Below are 15,185 nucleotides of genomic sequence, written 5' to 3'. Positions count from 1 at the left end.
AAGTGGTTTTCCGTGGTTTCCCACTTCTCCTCCAGGCGAATGCCGGGATGGTACCTCACTTAAGGCCACGGCCGCTTCCTTCCCTCTTCCTTGCCTATCCCTTCCATTCTTCCCATCCCTCCACAAGGCAGGCCGCCTGGGCGAGGTACTGGTCATACTCCCCAGTTGTATCCCCCGACCAAGAGTCTGAAGCTCCAGGACACTGCCCTTGAGGCGGTAGAGGTGGGATCCCTCGCTAAGTCCGGGGGAAAAACCGAACCTGGAGGGTAAACAGATGATGATGATGATGATGTAAGATTCCAACTTCTTTATGTCTGCTAATTTATTTTCATTTAATGGAACACAGCCTTGTGGATAAGCAAGTCTAGCTGGTAACACAGGGAGACGGGTTGCAGAAATAAGCAACTTGAAAGTATGAACGCACAGTCCATCAATACAGTCTTTTCCTAAGACATGATTTGCCTCATACTGAAACTCCATAAATTGATTTATATGAAACACACCTCCTCCTAGCGACTCAAGCTTAAAGAACTGACACAACTACTTTGTGAAGCGGGCTGGTTTGAAGTAAAAACAACACCTCTCCAGGATAAGTGTTCTTTCTGCACAAAACGGAAACTTTCATTCGCGACTGACAGGCAGAGATATATGATAGAAGTGTTTTTTTCTGCACAAAATGGTAGCCCTTCGTGCATTAATCATGGCAGTAATAATAACTCATATAGTGTCAAAAAGTGGAGAAGTGCTGTTTCTGCAACAAACGATTCAATTATGTCCTTTTGTAGTTTTGTAGGGTTGTCTGTTTTGTCTGTTTTCAGAATGTCATCTGCGAAGGCTAGACAGTCCAACAGGAGGACGTTCTTCCCTTGGTATTATCATCATCATCATCATCTGTTTATCCTCCAGGGTCGGCTTTTCCCTCGGACACAGCGAGGGATCCCACCTCTACCGCCCCAAGGGCAGTGTCCTGGAGCGGCCTCACCTGCTATGCTGAACAGGGGCCTTGTGGAGGGATGGGAAGGAAGCGGCCGTGGCCTTATGTTAGGTACCATCCCGGCATTCGCCTGGAGGAGAAGTGGGAAACCACGGAAAACCACTTCGAGGATGGCTGAGGTGGGAATCGAACCCACCTCTACTCAGTTGACATCCCGAGGCTGAGTGGACCCCGTTCTAGCCCTCATACCACTTTTCAAATTTCGTGGCAGCTAATCACGCTAACCACTACACCACAGAGGCGGACGGTATTATCATTATTATTTATTATCAGTTTACCGTCCCAGAGCAGTGTCCTAGATGACCTGATTGGAAGGGATAGGCAAGGAAGAGGGAAGGAGGGAGCCGTGGCCTTAAGTTAGGTATCATCAGCGCTTTTCTCCAGGATAAGTGTTCTTTCTGCACAAAACGGAAACTTTCATTCGCGACTGACAGGCAGAGATATATGGTAGAAGTGTTCTTTTCTGCACAAAATGGTAGCTCAGATGGCTGAGGTGGGAATCGAACCCCCCGCCCCCCTACTCAGTTCACCTATTCACCTATTCCAGTTCTCGTACCACTCTGCAAATGTCGTGGCAGATGTCGAACCCGGGCCTCCGGGAGTGGCAGCTAATCACGCTAACCACTACGCCACAGAGGCGGACAGTTCAACTGCATGCTGAGTGTTATATGCAAGTGGCTCGTTGGTCTAGGGGTATGATTCTCGCTTTGGGTGCGAGAGGTCCCGGGTTCGAATCCCGGACGGGCCCTATTTTTTTCTTAATTATAATTATCTACATCAACGAAGATATATTCCGTACCATCATCATCATCATCATCTGTTTACCCTCCAGGTTGGGTTTTTCCCTCGGACTTAGCGAGGGATCCCACCTCTACCGCCTCAAGGGCAGTGTCCTGGAGCTTCAGACTCTTGGTCGGGGGATACAACTGGGGAGTATGACCAGTACCTCGCCCAGGCGGCCTCACCTGCTATGCTGAACAGGGGCCTTGTGGAGGGATGGGACAAGCAAGGAAGAGGGAAGGAAGCGGCCGTGGGAAACCATGGAAAACCACTTCCAGGATGGCTGAGATGGGAATCGAACCCACCTCTACTCAATTGACCTCCCGAGGCTGAGTGGACCCCGTTCCAGCCCTCGTACCACTTTTCAAATTTCGTGGCAGAGCCGGGAATCCCCCGGAGGTTCGGGTTCGGCAGCTAATCATGCTAACCACTACACCACAGAGGCGGCTTAGCTGACAATGTATTCAGCGAATAATACGTTATCTCTATGTATGTATTGACTGCACTAAACGAAATTGGAATCAGCAGCACATGTAGTATATTCTGTGGTTAGCTCTCTTTAAACACGAGACTAATGATGGCGGCCATGCTGTAATACGATCAACCAAACGGTGGCATTGTTTAGAATATAATACTGCATGCTGAGTATTATATGCAAGTGGCTCGTTGGTCTAGGGGTATGATTCTCGCTTTGGGTGCGAGAGGTCCCGGGTTCGAATCCCGGACGGGCCCTAATTTTCTTAAAATTATAATTATCTACATCAACGAAGAGTTTTGATCACACCTGTGTTTCTTGACAATGCGGTAGTACATTTATACTAATTCCCGGGAAATAACGACTATCACCAAGCATAATCTTGTTGCATTACTTATCTATGTTTGTGTTGGGAGAAATCTCATGCATTCTGTCAGTGCTTAATAGTTCGTACTTCAATTAATTGCAGTTAAAACATGTCAGATGTCTTCTATGAAGACATGAATCTACATTTTATCTACTGTTGAATAGTCCGCCTCTGTGGTGTAGTGGTTAGCGTGATTAGCTGCCACCCCCGGAGGCCCGGGTTCGACATCTGCCACGACATTTGCAGAGTGGTACGAGAACTGGAACAGGTGAACTGAGTAGGGGGGGGGGTCGATTCCCACCTCAGCCATCTTCGAAATGGTTTTCCGTGGTTACCTACTTCTCCTCCAGACAAATGGTACGTAACTTAAGGCCGCGGCCGCTTCCTTCCCTCTTCCTCGCATATCCTTTCCGACCTTCCCATCCCCCCCAGGACACTGCCTGAGGCGGTAGAGGTGGGATCCCTTGCTGAGTCCGATGGAAAAACCAACCCTGGACGGTAAACCGATTAAGAAAGAATCATCATCATCATCATCATCATCATCTGTTTACCCTCCAGGGTCGGCTTTTCCCTCGGACACAGCGAGGGATCCCACCTCTACCGCCTCAAGGGCAGTGTCCTGGAGCTTCAGATTCTTGGTCGGGGATACAACTGGGGAGAATTACCAGTACCTCGCCCAGGCGGCCTCACCTGCTATGCTGAACAGGGGCCTTGTGGAGGGATGGGAAGATTGGAAGGGATAGGCAAGGAAGAGGGAAGGAAGCGGCCGTGGCCTTATGTTAGGTACCATCCCGGCATTCGCCTTACTTGTTTTAATATGAATTCCTTCTACTCTTGTTAGTATGGTCAAATGACGTAAGCTAGAGGCTAGCGAAATCTAATAGGGAACAACTAGACTACCGTTACTTCTATTTCTCCAGTATACAGGTAGATGGGGTTCTGGTACACCCTTTTCCAGTGTGAGTACATCTGATATCTCCAGTGCGAAAGAAATACCGCATTTACACCAAGCTATTTCGATTTCCCTATTTTCCTGTACGAATTTCAAAACGTAAAGAGGCGTGCGGCTGTGAGCTTGCATCCGGGAGATAGTAGGTTCGAATCCCACTATCGGCAGCCCTGAAGATGGTTTTCCGTGGTTTCCCATTTTCACACCAGGCAAATGCTGGGGCTGTACCTTAATTAAGGCCACGGCCGCTTCCTTCCAACTCCTAGGCCTTTCCTATCCCATCGTCGCCATAAGACCTATCTGTGTCGGTGCGACGTAAAGCCCCTAGCAAAAAAAAAAAAAAACAAAAAAAACAAAAAAAAAACCGTAAAGATAGTTCTATCTCCGGATGTCTTCTATTTTAAGGCACTGTGAACTTCTTTCTTGTCGCTTTAGAAACAAATATCGCTAGTCTGCGTTCACTTAAGGCCCGTCCCTGTTTGAATTCCATTTTTTGCCTACCAAATACGATATAGTTAGTAAAATCATCATCATCATCATCATCTGTTTACCCTCCAGGTTCGGTTTTTCCCTCGGACTTAGCGAGGGATCCCACCTCTACCGCCTCAAGGGCAGTGTCCTGGAGCTTCAGACTATTGGTCGGGGGATACAACTGGGGAGTATGACCAGTACCTCGCCCAGGCGGCCTCACCTGCTATGCTGAACAGGGCCTTGTGGAGGGATGGGAAGATTGGAAGGGATAGGTAAGGAAGAGGGAAGGAAGCGGCCGTGGCCTTAAGTGAGGTACCATCCCGGCATTCGCCTGGAGGAGAAGTGGGAAACCACGGAAAACCACTTCGAGGATGGCTGAGGTGGGAATCGAACCTACCTCTACTCAGTTGACCTCCCGAGGCTGAGTGGACCCCGTTCCAGCCCTCGTACCAGAGCCGGGAATCGAACCCGGGCCTCCGGGGGTGGCAGCTAATCACGCTAACCACTACACCACAGAGGCGGACAGTTAGTAAAATAAAATGTGAAAGCTTGTGTAGAGGAAGTAGGAGCGACGAACAACGAGAAAACACGAACAGAGCTTTGTTACGCGAGGAAGCTGAAAGTTAAGCATAAGTTTCGGTTTGCGTACGAATCTACTGCGCCGCCGATTCTAATGCACACACAGATTTTGGAGACCAAATTTGGCTGAGAAAAGTACACGTCCTATTGTAGTGACAACGTTTAATCACGGCAAGTTCTGCATAGGTACATTCTGCAGCACAGACCTCGTTGAAATTCAGTGACACAGTGACAGCAGGTAGACGAAGATAGTGGAGGTGATGTATACGACGGTGGTGTTCTTGTAGCAGGCTGAGAGGCTGTTGTAGTCGTAAGGGGTTCGTCGTCATCTATGAGCTGGGTGAGTCGAGTGTTGCCGAAATTCAATCAATCAATCAATCAATCAATCAAAGATATGCACTTATCAACCTGGTATTAGATCAGTTGTTTACATAGCCCTTTCTTAAATGTCTCCAAAGAAGAAGAAATTTATCTGACATTTCTTTCTCTATTTCTTAATCTGTTTTCCCTTCAGGGTCGATTTTTCCCTCGGACTCAGCGAGGGATATCACCTCTACCGCCTCAAGGGCAGTGTCCTGGAGCGTGAGACTTGGGTTGGTGATACAACTAGCTGTGCTGAACAGAGGCCTTGTTGGGGGACGAGAAGATTGGAAGAGATAGACAAGGAAGAGGATAGGAAGCGACCGTGGCATTAAGTTTGGTACCATCCTGCCATTTGTCTGGAGGAGAAGTTGGGAACAACGGAAAACCACTTCGAGGATGGCTGAAGAGGGAATCGAAGCCCCCTCTACTCAGTTGACCTCCCGACGCTGAGTGGACCCCGTTCCAGCCCTCGTCCCAACTTTCAGATTTTGTGGCAGAGCCGGGAATCGAACCCGGGCCTCCAGGAGTGGCAGCTAATCACACTTAGCACTACACCACAGAGGCGGATATCTGACATTTCCATTGATACACTATTCCAATCACTTATTCGTCGTCCTATAAATAAACAATCGCGCAAAATCTTCCTCCTGAATTCTAACTTTATTTTCATACTAGCAAGATACCCGTGCTTCGTTACGGCTTTAAACTGAAAATTATTATTCAAAGTTTTACATTTTGGAGAGTCCACAGTCAGCTAAGCCTGTAAAATACGCCCTCAGTTCGTACGTCAAACGTTTTTTGGGGAATTATTATTTATTTTCAGATCTGACACTCATTTGAACCACATACGGAAGAATTTGAAAGTTTTAAACCCAGTTGTTGTTTGAGTCATCAGTCCATAGACTGGTTTGATACAGCTTTCCATGCCACTCTATCCCGTGCTAACCTTTTCATTTCGACGTAACTATTGCATCCTACATCTGTTCTAATCTGCTTGTCATATTCATACCTTGGTCTACCCCTACCGTTCTTACCGCCTACACTTACTTCTAAAACCAACTGAACAAGTCCTGGATGTCTTAAGATGTTTTCTATCATTCTACCTCTTCTTATCTTCAAATTTAACCAAATCGATCCCTTCTCACCGATTCGATTCAGTATCTCTTCATTCGTGATTCGATCTATCCATCTCACCTTCAGCATTCTTCTGTAACATCACATTTCAAAAGCTTCTAATCTCTTTCCTTTCCGAGCTAGTTATCGTCCATGTTTCACTTCCATACAATGCGACGCTCCAAATGAAAGTCTTCAGAAACATCTTTCTAATTCTTGTATCAATGTTTGAAGTGAGCAGATTTATTTTCTTAAGAAAGCTCTTCCTTGCTTGTGCTAGTCTGCATTTTATGTCCTCCTTACTTCTGCCATCGTTAGTTATTTTACTACCCAAGTAACAATATTCATCTGCTTCCTTTAAGACTTCATTTCCTAATGTAATATTTCCTGCATCACCTGCCTTCGTTCGACTGCACTCTATTACTTTTGTTTGGGATTTATTTATTTTCATCTTGTACTCCCTACCCAAGACTTCGTACATACCATTCAGCAGCTTCTCGAGATCTTCTGCAATCTCAGTTAAAATAACAATATCATCAGCAAATCTCAAGGTTTTGATTTTCCCTCCTTGGATTGCGATTCCCTTTCCAAATTCCTCTTTGATATCCTTTACTGCCTGTTCTATGTAAACAATGAAAAGGAGGGGGGGGGGGGCAAACTGCAGCTTTGCCTCACTCCGTCTGCGTTGTAGATACGAGAAGCTCTTCTTACAGGCCTGCCTGGCGAAGTTCGTGTGCGATGGTTTCAAGCTGCTATGCTCGGATCCACTCCACGAACGACACAGCTGTAGATGTTGCTGTGATCAGACGGTGGTGATGTCAATGGTGGACGTGTCATGGTTGCAGGTGGATCGTTGGGAGTTCCTTCGATAGGAAGTGGAAGGAATGGGCTCTGGAGACTAGTTTGATCAGAGGTGGGAGAGAGGTGGTGAGGAGACGTCGTTAGAGGAAAAAGGATGGGACATTACTGTGGTAGTAATAGGAATATTGGGGACGTGTGAGCAGAGGTGGTCGTGGTGGTGGTGACAGGCGTGGCGAAGCAGGTAGACGAAGATAGTGGAGGTGATGTATACGACGGTGGTGTTCTTGTAGCAGGCTGAGAGGCTGTTGTAGTCGTAAGGGGTTCGTCGTCATCTATGAGTTGGGCTAATATGTGTGGTTGAGTAGATTCCGTCCGCCTCTGTGGTGTAGTGGTTAGCGTGATTAGCTGCCACCCCCGGAGGTCCGGGTTCGATTCTCGGCTCTGCCACGAAAATTTGAAAAGTGGTACGAGGGCTGGAACGGGGTCCACTCAGCCTCGGGAGGTCAACTGAGTAGAGGTGGGTTCGATTCCCACCTCAGCCATCCTCGAAGTGGTTTTCCGTGGTTTCCCACTTCTCCTCCAGGCGAATGCCGGGATGGTACCTAACTTAAGGCCACGGCCGCTTCCTTCCCTCTTCCTTGTCTATCCCTTCCAATCTTCCCATCCCTCCACAAGGCCCCTGTTCAGTATAGCAGGTGAGGCCGCCAGGGCGAGGTACTGGTCATTCTCCCCAGTTGTATCCCCCGACCAAGAGTCTGAAGCTCCAGGACACTGCCCTTGAGGCGGTAGAGGTGGGATCCCTCGCCGAGTCCGAGGTAAAAGCCGAACCTGGAGGGTAAACAGATGATGATGATGATGATGATGAGTAGATTCCACTCGGTGGAGGCGGCGTTGGATGCTAGCTAGGGGCTTTACGTCGCACCGACACAGATATGTCTTATGGCGACGATGGGACAGGAAAGGCCTAGGAGTTGGAAGGAAGCGGCCGTGGCCTTTATTAAGGTACAGCCCCAGCATTTGCCTGGTGTGAAAATGGGAGACCACGGGAAACCATCTTCAGGGCTGCCGATAGCGGGATTCGAACCTACTATCTTCCGGATGCAAGCTCACAGCCGAGCGCCTCTACGCGCACGGCCAACTCGCCCGGTGGCTTTGGATGAAAGCACCATTAGCTTGAATTTTGAGAAGGTCTTCTTTAGAGGAGAAATACAGCAGTACGTCTGGTGCTGGGACTGGGCCGTTGTAGAGTCTGGTGACGCTATAGACGCCGGTCGTACGAAGATCAACGTAGATGTCCTCCTCGGAGATAGCAGGGTCAACACGTACGATGCAAGAGTTCATGGTTGGGAAGGCTGACCTCCAATTTGGTGCCAGCTTATATGCTTCTTTACGGTCGGCGAGGTGCGGTTATAGTTGAGGCGTCACTCGGCCGATCAAAAATAGGAGATGTAGCGAAATATCGATGAGTAGCCAAAAAGCTGCCCGTTGCAGTTTTGTTTCTGTTGCTCGTAGTACCGAACAACAATGACCTGCATTTGCGGCTGTCGCCCAGGTGGAAGATTCCCTACCAATTGTTTACTTAGCCTTTTATTAAACGTTTTGAAGACCTTGGAAATTTGTCAAATACTTCCCTCGATAATTTATTGCTCAGCGACATGGCCCGCGGTGTTGTAGCACCAAAAGTTGTTATGAGATGTACTTGCATTATTATCTTTTTAGTAAGATTCTCTTTTACTCTTGCCGGCACGGTCAGTTGACGTAAGCTAGCGCTTAGCGAAATCTAGTAAGAAACAAATAGACTACCGTTTCTTCTAGTTCTGAACTATAGAGATAGATGGTGTTGCGGAACGAATTTTTCGAGTGAGTACATCTAATATCTGAAAGGCGAAATAAATACTGTATTTACTCCAATCTAATTAGATTTCCACCTTTCCTTTACGAATTTAGAAACGTTCTTCGTTCACATGATGTCTTCCTTTCCATGGGCCGGTTATGATTTTCTCGTCGCTTTAGAAACAAATATCGCCATTACGTGCTCACGCCACAAGCTGAATTTTTTACAACTTCCTTATTTTCTGCATAAAGTAACACCATCCGCTTGAAGCTCGCTGTATATAAACCATTCGTGGTTTGTCTTTCAACTTTCGAATAAAGCCTTCATTATCAACCAAGCCTACAAAAATACAATATCAGTAGGAAAAGCACATCATCAATTTTTTAAAGGATATTGAAATTTATCGAACATTTCCCTTGATAATGTATTCCAATCCCTTATTCCTCATCCTATACATAAATATTTGCCCCGATTTGTCCTCGTGAAATGAACTTCATTTTCATATGGGCGGAGGATTTCCCTGTTCTCCTGGTGTATATGTCCGGGTTTACGAATGGAACGAGAACTTCAGACAATATATTTGTCATCAAAATAAGAGAAATGATAATAGTAGTGTTGTCCTCACGTCCCACTAAGTACATTAACGACTTTCGGAGTACACGGAGATCATTCTCTTGTTGGCCCGCCTGGAACACAGACCTAATGACAGAGCCCGTGTAGTTATACGATTAACAGGTGGTGATGTGTTTTATAATTACCTTTCTGATAAGTTAATCACTGGTGTTCTGTTGCTGTAATGGGTTTGACCTACGCCTTAGTTGCGAGAAGTTGAAGGTTCGAATCTTGTAAAAACCATTGTTTTTTATTAACAGAGCAAAATTTGTCATCCTCTCCGGCTGTGTCGTTTACTAAGTCTCTGCCCTGAAAATCCCTTCTTAATCACCTGAATGTAAATAGCACAATGCAGCCGTACTCAAAAACTGTTTAGGAGTGAAGATTATCACAAAATGTACTCGTCTAATATTTTTTACTTTTGTTGTGCTGAGAACGTTTACTCTTTTATGTCCTAGATAGGATAACAGTTCGTATTTCAGTTGAATACAATTAAAACTGGGTTCATTGAAGACATAGGCCTTCATTCTCTGCAATATATCTGTGCCATCCCTAGTGAACGTACGTACATATATTCTATTCTGTCAGCATTTGAATAAAGGCGATGATGATGATGATGATGATGATGATGATGATGATGATGATGATTGTTGTTTAAAGGGGCCCAAAATCTAGGTCATCGGTCTCTTTGAATAAAGCAATTCCCCATTATTTCTACTAGGAATTGACAATACATCTAACTCTTTATAATGTTGTTAAATGTAAGCTCACCGGACAAGAAAAGGAGTCACCGCGGATAAATTATTACAAACATAATTTAACACCATGTAACTCCGCACCTGGGATTATAACCGCCTGGATTCGGTTAGGAAATTAGTCCAAAAGGTTGTGTAGGTATGTCTCATCCACGTTAAGCCACTCGCTAGGGATTTGAGCGCACAATTCCACCAACTTGCGGAAATGTTGATGTCTGTGTTTTATCCGCTGCTCTAACACAACACAACACGCCGACATGTCGGAATTTTATGCCTCAGGATTTCCTTTACGGGCCGGTAAATGTACGGACTCGGGGCTGACGTATTTGAGCAACTCTAAATACCACCGGACTGAGCCGTGATCGTACCCACGAATCGCTGACTGTCCGTGAAATCCGTGTCATATAGCAAGCCTAGTTCTACCACGTACAGGTTTTGGACGATTGTGGGATAGGATGTGACTAGGACTGGGGAGTTTGTAGCCGTGGTCTTAACTCAGATTAAGCTGTAGTGTGAAAAAGTAAACCAGGGCTGCCGACCGTGGGGTTCGAATCCAACATAATCTGAATGCCAGCCTTCATGACGAAGCCGTCTCACACCATGATATTCCAGCGGACTCACACATTCTTGTTCCTGTAATATACACTGACTGACAGAGCAAATGCAACACCAAGAAGGAGTGGTCAGAACTTTATGCCAATTGCAGGGTAGACTGACGTCACTGAGGTATGCTCATGATGTGAAATGCGCCGCTGTGCTGCGCACGTAGCGAACGATAAATGGGACACGGCGTTGGCGAATGGCCCACTTCGTACCGTGATTTCTCAGCCGACAGTCATTGTAGAACGTGTTGTCGTGTGCCACAGGACACGTGTATAGCTAAGAATGCCAGGCCGCCGTCAACGGAGGCATTTCCAGCAGACAGACGACTTTACGAGGGGTATGGTGATCGGGCTGAGAAGGGCAGGTTGGTCGCTTCGTCAAATCGCAGCCGATACCCATAGGGATGTGTCCACGGTGCAGCGCCTGTGGCGAAGATGGTTGGCGCAGGGACATGTGGCACGTGCAAGGGGTCCAGGCGCAGCCCGAGTGACAGCACGCGAGGATCGGCGCATCCGCCGCCAAGCGGTGGCAGCCCCGCACGCCACGTCAACCGCCATTCTTCAACATGTGCAAGACACCCTGGCTGTTCCAATATCGACCAGAACAATTTCCCGTCGATTGGTTGAAGGAGGCCTGCACTCCCGGCGTCCGCTCAGAAGACTACCATTGACTCCACAGCATAGACGTGCACGCCTGGCATGGTGCCAGGCTAGAGCAACTTGGATGAGGGAATGGCGGAACGTCGTGTTCTCCGATGAGTCACGCTTTTGTTCTGTCAGTGATAGTCACCGCAGACGAGTGTGGCGTCGGCGTGGAGAAAGGTCAAATCCGGCAGTAACTGTGGAGCGCCCTACTGCTAGACAACGCGGCATCATGGTTTGGGGCGCTATTGCGTATGATTCCACGTCACCTCTAGTGCGTATTCAAGGCACGTTAAATGCCCACCGCTACGTGCAGCATGTGCTGCGGCCGGTGGCACTCCCGTACCTTCAGGGGCTGCCCAATGCTCTGTTTCAGCAGGATAATGCCCGCCCACACACTGCTCGCATCTCCCAACAGGCTCTACGAGGTGTACAGATGCTTCCGTGCCCAGCGTACTCTCTGGATCTCTCACCAATCGAACACGTGTGGGATCTCATTGGACGCCGTTTGCAAACTCTGCCCCAGCCTCGTACGGACGACCAACTGTGGCAAATGGTTGACAGAGAATGGAGAACCATCCCTCAGGACACCATCCGCACTCTTATTGACTCTGTACCTCGACGTGTTTCTGCGTGCTTCGCCGCTCGCGGTAGTCCTACATCCTACTGAGTCGATGCCGTGCGCATTGTGTAACCTGCATATCGGTTTGAAATAAACATCAATTATTCGTCCGTGCCGTCTCTGTTTTTTCCCCAACTTTCATCCCTTTCGAACCACTCCTTCTTGGTGTTGCATTTGCTCTGTCAGTCAGTGTAAACTCCATCCATGGATCAGTGGAGAAGTGCCCTCGTCAGTATCCCAAGATCACGGTTGAAGAGAGCAGCTGTTGGTTTATGACAAGGTGGATAGAGCCCGTTCACCACTCCATATCGTAAGAAACGTCTTTAGTGTTTGTCCGATAAACTTTTTTAAAACACAGCTTCAGGTAGCCCAATAGAACTCCAGTTTCGCTATCAAAATGTCTGTAAGACGCTAGCAAAGGCCATACGATTATTATTATTATTATTATTATTATTATTATTATTATTATTATTATTATTATTATTATTATTATTATTATTATTATTATTATTATTATTATTATTATTATTATTATACCGGGTGGTACACCTCCACGCCGCTAATTCAAACTTTGCGCCAGTTGAAACTCCTCTACTGGAGGAAGTCTGAACTTTATCTACTGTGTTAATTCTCAAGTTTCTCAGAAGATGTCCCTACTTGTAAATTTTGAAGTTTCTGAACTGGGTCGTTTTCGATGTATTTTTGTTTTGCCTGTAGTAAGAAGTGTGGGCATTCTCTTCCAGATGGCACTACTGAAGAACTACAATTGTGCACCCTAGTGCGAAGTGAAAGAACTATGTTTTGGGAGAAATTTTGTGTTCATAAGTTTGTTCTTTGTTAAATTTCTTTCAGTTATTGTTTAAGTTGGCAATATTAACCCTTTCTTTCCGCCAGTTTTGAATTTAACCAATAGGGAATTTCTGTAATTAATTTTCCACCAATTATGTGTTTCTTCTTCATCTTGTGTAGGGGTTTTCGTGGTTAGCCAATACAATTCTTGTGGGAGGGTGTTCTCATTCCTGAAACGCCTCGAACTTTCCACGAGGGTATATAAACTGCTGATTTTCGGGTCTCCGCGCCACTTCAGTAACATCTATCATTGTGTAAATTATGAAGCAGGGGGCGGGAAGCGCCTCTTTCTTCGGGCAGCAGTTCAACCACCAGGTAATGGCCGTTTTATAACTTATTTTCTTGCCAGCTCAGCAGTTTAACTCTCGGGGCAGGTTCGAAGCCTTTACCATGTAACTTTCCTAAAATGTAAAAGACACTCGGTATAAATTCTATCTCTTTAAAACTACATATTGGGATAGAGAGTGCTTAACCCTCTCGAGCTCCCACTCATATTGCTTTGAGGTGAACTTATTTTCACAACCGTTTCTTCCCTTCTAATGTAATGTAAATCGTTTTCTTATATAAGTCACCTCTTTAGTATGGGATTAGCCCTTGCATTAGCGGCCTAGTGCCAAGTAGGTTTTAGTAAAGGATATTAGGAGTGCAGTTTCGCCTCCTCTCAAGTTGGTATTTTGGAGGCCATGTAATTGTCCTGTTTCTTCACTGAATAGGCCTCAGTAGGTTGGGTATTTTTACCCCTGTGTTATTTGTGTTTGGAGGTCAACTTGAAAGTGGAGTTTGGTGTGGCCTTTGATAGGCTTGAACTTTAAGAGCGGGTTGCTCTTTCTTAAAATGTTGATTTCTGTGTGCCTCGAGCAGGCTTTACTGAGTAATAGGGAGCAAGAGCTCCTGGGCATGATTGGGGTTTCTGCCCCTTTGTCAAACCTGGTATCTGGCTAAAGTTGGGCTAATTGCTCAAGAATTATATGTCTGGCTCTCGGAGCCCACATCCTGTAACACTGTAATTGTACATTCTCGATTTGTTGCTAGGCTACTGAGTACCTGTTATATTTGTTATTTCTTGATCTTGAAAAGAAAATATAACTTTGTCAAATTTTAAATTAACTTCAATTTGGTATATTGAGACCTGTTCATCCCAGCACCTTCTTTCACCTCTAACTACCATGGATAACTCCGTAACAATTATTATTAGTAGTAGTAATCTGTTTACCGTCCAGAGTAGGTTCCTCCCCAGTACTCAGGTGGCCTCACCTACTATGCTGATAAGAGGCCTTGTTGGGCATGGGAAGTTTGGAAGGGTTAGGGGAGGAACGGGGAAGGAAGCAACGTTGGCATTCGCATGGAGAAGAAGTGGGAAACCACGGTAAACCACTTCGAGTTTTGCTGCGGTGAAAATCGGACCCACTCTATTCAGTTGAGCTCCAGAGTCTAAGAGGATCACATTCCAGTCCTCAAACCACTTTTCAAATCTCGTGACAGAGCCGGGAATCAAACCCGTGGGAGGTACCTAATCACAATAACCACTACACCGCAGAGGTGGGCATTATTATTATTATTATTATTATTATTATTATTATTATTATTATTATTATTATTATTATTATTATTATTATTATTATTATTATTATTATTATTATTATTATAATTATTAATCGAAGTTAGACCAGAAAGGGTTACTGTAACCAATAGTATGAGAAATAGATTAAAATATGAGTTCATGAAAATACATTTAACCTAAATAATGAAATGAAAATCTACAGCCTATTCTTAACCGAGTCAGGAACGGCATGAATGAAGCCCCTATCTAGCGGCGAGGATAGGAACTGTGCCCGCTGCCGAAGCCTGTCGCACACCTCTCGTGGAATGATTTATGACTGACAAATGAAATATGACACCGGAGTGTGTTGTTGGAGTGAATGATTGCCGGGGAATCCGGAGTACCCGGGAAAAACCTATCCCGCCTCCGCATTGTCCAGCTCAAATCTCACATATAGTGATCTGAATTTGAACCACAAACCCAGCGCCTGCTGCCGCTTGAGCCACGGAGTCTCTCCTTATTTATGACTAGCTGATGTACCCGTGCTTCGCTACGGGATTCTCAGAAAGACTGTCTTTGTGGTTTTCCCAACTGAAGTTGTAACTGTTCCACCTCGTCAAAAACACTTGGGGAGATGAAAGTTATTATCTTGGGACACATGAATATTAAATAAACTATTTGTGGCTTGCCCGCAAATTGCCACGCAAATAGAAACAATTAACATTCCATGGTTCCTCATTTCTCTATGTAATGTTTGGGCGCCATGGTTACAGTTTTAAGTAAAACTGTAAACCAAAATTTATATTTACTAGCATAGAGACTTATACTTAAATCACA

The 15,185-nt window shown here is 45.8% G+C and overlaps 2 non-coding genes across 2 annotated transcripts; both read left to right on the top strand.

The window, feature by feature from the left end:
* The first annotated feature begins 1,670 nt into the window (after window positions 1–1,670).
* On the top strand, window positions 1,671–1,742 carry TRNAP-UGG (transfer RNA proline (anticodon UGG)). Its single transcript has one exon. It is a non-coding gene; the product is annotated as a tRNA-Pro (tRNA).
* Window positions 1,743–2,434: 692 nt separating this feature from the next.
* TRNAP-UGG (transfer RNA proline (anticodon UGG)) lies at window positions 2,435–2,506 on the top strand. The gene has a single exon. It is a non-coding gene; the product is annotated as a tRNA-Pro (tRNA).
* Window positions 2,507–15,185: the final 12,679 nt, after the last annotated feature.

This window comes from Anabrus simplex, chromosome 2 (genome assembly GCF_040414725.1).
Source record: "Anabrus simplex isolate iqAnaSimp1 chromosome 2, ASM4041472v1, whole genome shotgun sequence".
Taxonomy (NCBI): Eukaryota; Metazoa; Arthropoda; class Insecta; order Orthoptera; family Tettigoniidae; genus Anabrus; species Anabrus simplex.
The sequence above is the reverse complement of the archived record's forward strand: the minus strand, read 5'-3'. Positions and strand labels throughout refer to the sequence as shown.